This window comes from Dermacentor variabilis, chromosome 9 (assembly GCF_050947875.1).
Source record: "Dermacentor variabilis isolate Ectoservices chromosome 9, ASM5094787v1, whole genome shotgun sequence".
NCBI classification, from domain to species: Eukaryota; Metazoa; Arthropoda; class Arachnida; order Ixodida; family Ixodidae; genus Dermacentor; species Dermacentor variabilis.
The window spans coordinates 41382388-41391419 of record NC_134576.1 but is presented as its reverse complement, the minus strand read 5'-3'; positions in this window follow the sequence as shown (position 1 = coordinate 41391419).

Below are 9032 nucleotides of genomic sequence, written 5' to 3'. Positions count from 1 at the left end.
CATGGGAGCAACAATCTCAGAAAGCTGCAGTGGGTACTATTATACATGTTCCATGAAGGTAATGAGCATCAGGTGTTGCCTCCATGACCGCAAATTCATGCGGCGCGCACCGATGAAGCGGAAGCCAGCCAAACAACTGCTCTGCAGAAGTCCCCCCGCATTTTGTATCGCAGTTATTCACTCCCCTAGAGTACTTTGTCAATCTTCTTTAAAAAGTGCACTGCAGCTGGCCAGCCACTTAGCTCTTTCACAGCAGGTTCTGCCTTTCTTTATAAATGAGCGCATGCCTATCTTTTTTTTCATGCTTGTATAGCGGTTACACTCACGCTGAATACAGCAGTCAATAGGGCGGGACTAAACCATCCTAAAAAAGCGACACCAAGCGTGACGGTGGAAGCGAGCGACGCAGCCATCCGCCTACCGTATGTGACGTCACTTGCATAGTGCGCAGGCCTGAAGTTTTTAGGAGCGGTTGCCCCCGTGCGTAATTTGACTGCAGCAGTTGCAGATTCCGTCATTTCTATGTCGCGCCCACAACGATTGTGCATGGACAACGTACATAGAAGGCTTCGTATAGCACCTGCATAACCTCGTAATCGCTGTCATCAGAGCTCTCATCGCTAAACGCAAGCTCTACAGCATCACCAATTGCAGCCATTCTGCGAAGCAACACAATGTTGTGCATACCGATCAGGTACCGATTTCGCTTGAAGCCGGAAGTGACGTGAGCTATTTCCGCCCAAATCCATGCCTCGGTGGCGGAAAAAGTGAGAGCGTTACGGCGTGGAGCGAGTTGATCCGAAGCGACCAATGGAAAGCGCGAACGCGCTCCAGATTAACCAGCGAAAAACGCCACAACTCGACTCCACTCTGCAATTCCGGCGTGCCTAGGGACAAACACCTACAACATGCACTGAGAAACCTTCGTAATGCCTAGGCTGTGTCATATGTTCAAGAAGCAAAAGTCCCCAGATTTTCTCTTTCGCACCTGCGCATAAACAGTTGGCGATCCCTTAAATGAATGTCTCGTAGGCTTGTCGCCCTGCTCACTCCCTTGTTTTGGGCATATTGTTACCGCTTTCGGGGCGGTATTTGTGTGTACAGTACTCTAACATGATTACAGATATCTTTAATATGTTGCCAGGTGACCGAGAGTCCAACTGGCAAAAAAAGCACTTGAAACAAGTAAGCTTACATTGTTTATTGTCAGTGGTGAATGAAGCAGTACATGCTCACAGTTTTCGTATAGGTCAGGTGGACTGAACGCTGTCACTCAACAAGTTCACAACATACAGAAACACAGGTAGCCAAAATCAAGTGAAGCTTTCTCATCCTGTTTGACATGCCGGTAAAGCAAGGGAGAACAATACTTCAATGACATTTATGCTGGGCTACTCTCGTACTTGTAGTTGCGTGCAGTGCTGCTTAATGTGTTTCATGCTATACATATATTGTCTGCGTTAGACGACTTCAGATAGATTAAAAAAACAAAAAGTGCTTGGAAAAGATGCTCTTTCAGCAAGGTAAGCTCTAGCTACAATGTCTCATTGTTTTCATAACACATTGGCGAGAGGCACGTAGGGTAGGAAAAAAAAAACTTCATGCTTGTTCTGCAGCACATAATGTCTGCTCTTGATACTTATGCTGCATATTTAGTGTTCAGATGCGGCAGTAAAGACTGACACAAGTGGAGTACTCGTAGGAAAGCAAGGAATGTTATGAAGACAACAGTGCTTGCAAGCTAGGTCTTCTGCAAATATTACGTGAATAAACATGGACACTAAATAAACATATAAGTATGCTTATCGATCCTTGGAAAATGCAATTTACGGTTTCATGTTGAAAAAAAAAATTTCCGTTTGTGTATTTAAACAAGGCTAAGAAGTTGCTAGGAGATGAATACTTCAAATGACAAACGGAGGTGAGCAAGGAACACCTCAGCCTGGATCCAACGTTTCAACAAGCCAACATTTGTCAGGGCCATGAAGTTCCCACGCTGAGGCGTCCTTTGCTCGTCCACTGTTGATTGGCTGAATGTTAAAGGGACACTAAAGACAAATACTAAGTCGACATAGACTGTTTAAATACCATTACAGAAACCTCGCAACGCTTGTTTCGTGCCAAGAAAAGACTAAGCTTACGAGAAAATTGTATCTAAAGGGTCCGAATACCTTTTTTTGAAATCCGAATCTCCCACCACCCAACCCCGGGAGTGGTGATGTTGTATATGCCATCACCGCAGTGAGTAAAGCGGCGCCCAACAGATGGCGGCACTGAGCCTAGACGGAGTGGGGGATTCACCACTGCAGCTTCGTTTTGGTAAAGTGCTGTAAACCATTCGGGCATCCCGCGACATCACATGAAATTCTCTGCTACTTGCAGTTAGTGTGAATTTCGCAAGCCAGCAAAACTAGTGTAGCACTATGCGATCAGGAAAGTACTGAAACACGAAAGCGTTGACGGCGCAGAATCAAGCTAAAAGGAAACCTTACGACTGCCCGCGTCGTTGTCAATGGTCATTTCAATGAGTTCTTTTTTCTAAACATGAAATGGTACTGGACAAGTAGCATTTTGTTTCATCTTATAATGCAATACGAGGATGTTCTTTTCAACGAGTAGTTGAGTACCAGTGATAGAATTTAACTGAGGAGTGCTTTCGTCATCGGGCAAGTGCTTGAATGTCCTGGGGGAGCTTCTAATCACGTCCTGCATTTACCTCGATATTATTAAGGCCCTGTTCGTGATTATATTGAAGCCCTAGAGATTTTCTAGCACTAATCTATCACTTTAGTTTGACTAAGTATTTCCCTTTAGTGTCCCTTTATGTCAAACTTACTTCGAGCATATTTAAAAAACTTCTTGAGAAGATATTGTGCCCAGGTTTGTCATGTGCTGTTTGAAAAAAAAGAAAAAGTATTTTTAGTGATTTGTCTGTTTGAGAAGTGTGAAGTAGGCTGATTGTGGAAACATACCTTTTCTAGCTATCTCTTATGGTGCAGGGCTAGCCTAGTTATTGATTTCATGCAAACTGTACATGAACCTCTGGCAATTAACAAATGTAAAATAATGTGCGTATCCATATCTAATTCTAATCATAGCACTTCTCATGTTAACAACATTCCCTTAGATTTTGTCATATCTTGCTGTACATTACAAATAACTAAAAGTGGACCATTAATATAGAGTACATCATTAACGATGCTAAGCATATTCTCGGGTATTTACGGCACAACTTTTCCATAGCACAGTCTACATTAAAAGTACAGCTTTACAAGACTCTAATATGCTCAAAACTTGAATACGCATCTGCAATATGGGATCCCAGTTGCATTAATCTTGTTACTTCACCTGAACTAGTAAAAAATAACTGTTTCATTATTCCTAATTATAACTGCGCTGCGAGTTTAACCTCAATTAAAACTAGCCTAGCACTTATTCCACTAGCCAACCGCCACAAAGCCGCCCGTCTTTTGCTATTTCATAAAATTTTTCATCGCACCACACTTCACGACTTCGTACTGCGGCCTCAGTACATTTCAAAACGCTTCGATCATCACAGTAAGGTAGGAATAGATTCATGTTACACAATGTCTTTCTTTCAATCTTTCATCCCCTGTACATCTCGGGAATGCAACTACTTACCCTCAAGTATCATAGCCATCAGTGATAAACTTTTTCACAAAACATTAGCTAACATTGTATAATCAGGAGAATTATTAAATTACCAGAACTCACCGCACTTGTTTGTTTGTTTGCTTTACTACTTTGTAACGACTACCCTCTTTAATGGCACATGGCCCTGAGTGCACTTTAAATAAAAAGACAGAATAATAAGGTGAAGAGTGACTGCCAGAGTTTCAGTCAACATGAAGCATCATTTCCACAAAATTGCACTGAGCGGTTTTGAAGGTATTAAAATTCTTTGCAGTTTCATGTAACAAACTAATGCTATGAAGGAGCATGTGATAGTTGGTGGTAATGCCTGTCAATCTGATTTGCAAATAATAGATGACAGAGTTTGTGCATTAGCGAGTAGGAGCTTGCTGCAGTGTTTTCTATTCTAGTTGTGATGGCTATAATGACGAGAAAAGAAACAAGTTGGTACTCAACATGTTACTTCTCTCATTGTCATAAAACGCCCTTAAAAGCAAGTAAGCTTGTATGTCAAATTTTAGCATTCCTGCTGGGTACGATACAAAACTGTAGACTGCTGCTTTCCTGATAGGGCTCACAACCCTCTATCTGGTAAACTTGCAAACATTTCATGGTGAGCAACATAGTTCAAGAGGACCTGTTGTCATTATGGTGACCGTTGAGCTTCTTATGGCTCAGCGTGGGCAGCTTGCATTATAATAACCTCTGTTTTATCCGTCTTCCTGAAAAGAGAAATGATGAAGCCATGATAAATATGCGAACAAAAACTGGTGAAACAAAAGTGAGTCAAATAAATGCACAAATCACGATTCTAGTTGGTGTCCAGAAACATACCTTGTGAGGATTTTGGCCCTTGATGTTACTGCCACTGGTGATACATTCAGTGTTTACTTGCATGTCCAGAGACAATAGAGTCCGAAGGGATGAACAACTGTGAGCAGCATCTTGGAGGCTGGAGTCTAAAGAAAAAAGACGCTCATTTACTATTGTGTAAGTGTGAGTGAGCGTGTGATCCATGTATGACTAGAACAGTGCACAAAATGTTCCATGACAAGAAAGCACACACACACACAAAATGGTGTCTTTGTGTGGGCTGTGCTTAGTGAAGCCTCAATTAGATGACATTTTTTGCTGCCAGACACTAGGTAATAAACACAGTAATTTTATTCTGTATCAAATGCTCTTAATCCAATTGTATCACCGGAAGTACATCTGCACTAATGTCCAGTAAATTTATCGCAGTGTATCATTCATGCATACACAGCCAAAACTATTTTTTATACTGTACTCGTTATTAGGAATTTTAGCAATGTGACAAAACAACAAGGGCCTTGTTTGAATTGTCTTTGAAGAGCAATAACCTTATTATAGTTTTCCACTTTGAAAAAAAAAATGACTACAGGAATCTGTTTTATCCTCCTTGCAACCGAAGAACTTCAAAGTTAAAAATTCGAATCAGTGTTTTTTTACTCACCGGTGCAGACACCCAGAGGCTGCAAGGTTAATCCGCTTCCTTGGGTAGTTTCCAAACAGACTGTGCTTGGTTCCAGCGACGAGTTTTCACACTAGCTAGCAAATTTTTTTGAAGCAACCCATCATTACATGACCACACGCGGCAGATCACTGACGACGGAAGCCGTGTATGTAGCCATTAAGCCAGTAAAACGCCAGTAAAATGCAAATAATCTAACTTTATCAAAGGAAGTATGTCTGCCACTAGTATGCAGTGAATTTATCACAATGTATGATGTATGCAGAAATAGCCAAAACTATTTATTATTTATGCTGTACTCTGTGTTAGGAATTTTAGCAACGTGACAAAATAACAAGAGCCTCATTTGAATTGCGTTTGAAGAACAGTAACCTTATAATAATTATTACTTTCCACTTTTACGAAATGACTTCAGGAATCTTTTATCCCCCTCGCACGCAAAGAAATTCAAAGTTGAGAATGTGAAGCCATGCTTTGTTACTCACCGGTGCACAAGCCCAGAGGCTGCAAAGTAAATCTGCATTTGTGGGTGGCCTCCAAGCAGACTGTATTTTGTTCTAGTGATGAATTTTTGCGCTACCTAGCACTTTTTTTTTTTTGAAGCAACATATCATTACACGGCCTGATGCAGCAAATCACTAACAATGGCAGCCGTGCATCCATTATGCCAGTAAAATGCAGCAGCTGATGAAATTCCTTCTAAACAGGTTCGTTTGGTGGCAGCTATCGAACATGGGATATATAAGCTGGCTGAGATATTATTGTTATCTAAATAAAACAAACCTGCGTGACGCTGCTCGAAGGAAATGAGCACCCCGTTCGCGAATATTACCACAGAACACCTATGATATTAGAGAAGGGAAACTGTACTTTTCACAGTGCAATGGAAATAAGAGTAGTGGTGGCGTTGTGAACTAAAGCATGTGACCGAGAGATGGGGCTGGCAAAATCAAAATTAACATAATCATTACATAATGAGAAATGTGGCCGCTACAATAGCAGCTGGTGGGGCTCGTTACGTTGCTCGCTCGCTGTTTTTGGGCATTTTGCTACTGCTTTCCAGGAGGTGCTCATGTGTAGGGTACTGCAAAATGACTACAGATACCTTTATTATATCGCCAAGTGACCGACAGGCCTCAACTGGCAAAAAAGCACGTCAGACAAGTAAGCTTACATCGTTTATTGTCAATCGTGAATGAAGCAATACATGGACACATTTTTGGTACAGGACAGGTGGAGTTAATGCTCTGTCACCGAGTTTACAACATACAGAAACACAGATAATAATCTATTTAACGGAATTTAAAGCTAAAATCGAGCAAAGTTTTCTCATCGTGTTTGGCATGCCGCTAAACTAAGGAGGAGGAAGCTTCAGACAACGATATTTGTGCTAGGCTACAATTGTACTTGTATGGCATACAGTGCTGTTTGACGCATTTCTTACTATACGTATGTTGTTCGCCTTTGACGACTTCAGCTAGATTAAAAAAAAGAAACATAATAAGTGCTCGGCAAAGATGTACTATCATTAAGGCAAGCTCGAGCTGCAATGTCGCATTGTTTTCATAACAGATTGGTGATAGGCACGAAATATAGAGAAAAAAACAACGTTATGCTAAATTTTAGATTACATATTGTGTGTTCTTGGTATTTCTGCTGCACAGTTAGTGTTCAAGTGCAGCAGTAAAGGCTTTGACACAAGTGGGATTCTCAAAGGGAAGCGAGGAACGTTATGGAGATCACAGTGCTTCCAAGGACCTCTGCAAATATTGTGTGTAAACAAGGACACTAAATAAACATCTAAGTATACCCAATTAATGCTCACGGATCCTTGGAAAATGAAATTTACGGTTTCATGTTGAAAAAACATCATGGTTTGTGTCTTCGAACAAGTCAAAGAGGTTGCAAGGAAACGAGCACTTTGAATTAACCACGTACTCCCAAGAAGATCAACCGAGCAAAGAACGTTTATTCCGGGTATCGCGTGCAAGGGGAAGGGACAAATAGAGAGTAAGGGAAGAAAGTGATTACAGTAGGTGCACCCAGCTTCATAGGCACGTGCGGTGCCATGACGATACAACACACTTCATATGAGTAACAGAGGTGAGAAAGGGAAGGCTCAGCTTGTAGCCAACGTTTCAACCATCAAACATATTTGTGAGGGCCATGACGAAGACAGTTCCCACGTGGAGGCGTCCCTTGCTCGTCGACTGTTGATTGGCAGAATGTTAAGCCAAACTTCGGGTATGTTTCAAAATCTTTTCGTGAATACACTGTCCTCAGGTGTGTCATCTGCTGTTTGAAGAGAAAGAAAAATTGATTTTATTCGTTTGTCATGTTTGAGAAGTGTGAAGTTGCCTTTTTTAGCCACCTCTTACGGTGAAGAGCTAGCCTAGTTACTGATTTCATGCAAACTGTACATGAGCCTTTAGTATTTAACAACTGAAAAATAGTGCAATATTCAGATCTAATTCTAATCCTAGCACTTTCCAAACGACAGGCACTTAATTGTGAACTGTCTCGCTCTTTCGAAAGGCTGCGTCGGCTGTCAGTATTGCTGAACGTCTTCAAGTACTTTTAAGTACATACATCTGCTGCACTGCTAGCAGGGATGACTGAGGCCTCCTACGAGTTTGCTTCATTGTATGTTGACGTACCGCTTCCGAAGCGTTACGGTAGTTACGGCGTGGCTTTCCACTTGCCCATTTTGCGACACCAGACTACAGCGGTGAAGCAGCAACCTTTCCTGCCACAAGTAAGTTTGTGTTTTTAAAGTCCTAAAACGCATTTCAATGAGCACATAAACGAGCAACGCATAATCAAGCCTTCAATAAAATTTGATTGTCAAGCCACTAGAAGTACAACTATCTATGTCTTGTATCAGTAGTGCCTTCTTTTTCCTATTCTGAAGTTTCATAAAGCACGTAACGCTTCAACGCCAACCTCACACACATAACAAACCAAGGTCCAAACGGTCAAAAAATGTTTTTTTCAGCGTTTACGATGCCGTCGCTTTCTGGTCAGGGCTTCGACACCACACCGCGACACAAACATCGTCCCAGCCACTGGCTCAGCGCGCTATCCCCACTTCGAGCAACAAAGGCAGAGAGCCTTGCGTTGCATTGTCCCCACTGCAGGTTATAGCAATTGCGCTTGGAGCGAAACCAAAACTGCTAAAGAAATACTTGCAGACTAGTTTGCCAGTCAACAGAATACCAATCCGTAGCCTTCCCATCGTTCCCATAATGGTTGAACGATCGCAGCGCCAGATTTCCCTCTAGTTATACTAATATGAAACTCTATGGTCTGGACCATAGAGTTTCTCACTACATTACCTAGAGGGAAATCTGGCGCTGCTGCGCTGTGGCATGCATGGGAATGCCGGTATGTTGTGACTTCGGATTGGCATCGTTGTCGGAGAGACAGCAAACCTTGAAGACGCGCTTGGCAAGTACCGTTCCGTCTGTCACAATGATTCATTTTCTACAAAAACAGCACGTGAAAAGCTGTTTTAGCTTTATTATTACGCAAAAACATGTTTTGTTTAACTATGAGAACTTGTTATTACATGTACGACTACATGGTACGTAAAAAGTGTCAGCGGGCCGCTAAAGTTGGAGGACAGACGACAAGCTTCGCGCTCGCTTTGAAAGAGTTGGTCGTCTGTTCTTGCTTTTCTTCACTTGGTCATGCATCGTGGGTGAGTAAAGATGTAATATGCGTGAATGGAAACATTTTATGAAGATTTTACTTTGAGAACGCGTTATTTGTGTAGCCATATCCACGTTTTAGACGAAGCCTCTTACAACACCAGCCAACACGAGCCTCGCAGACACATATACCGTCATTCCCATGACGGCACGGTGCCACCTTAAGAAAGTTCCAT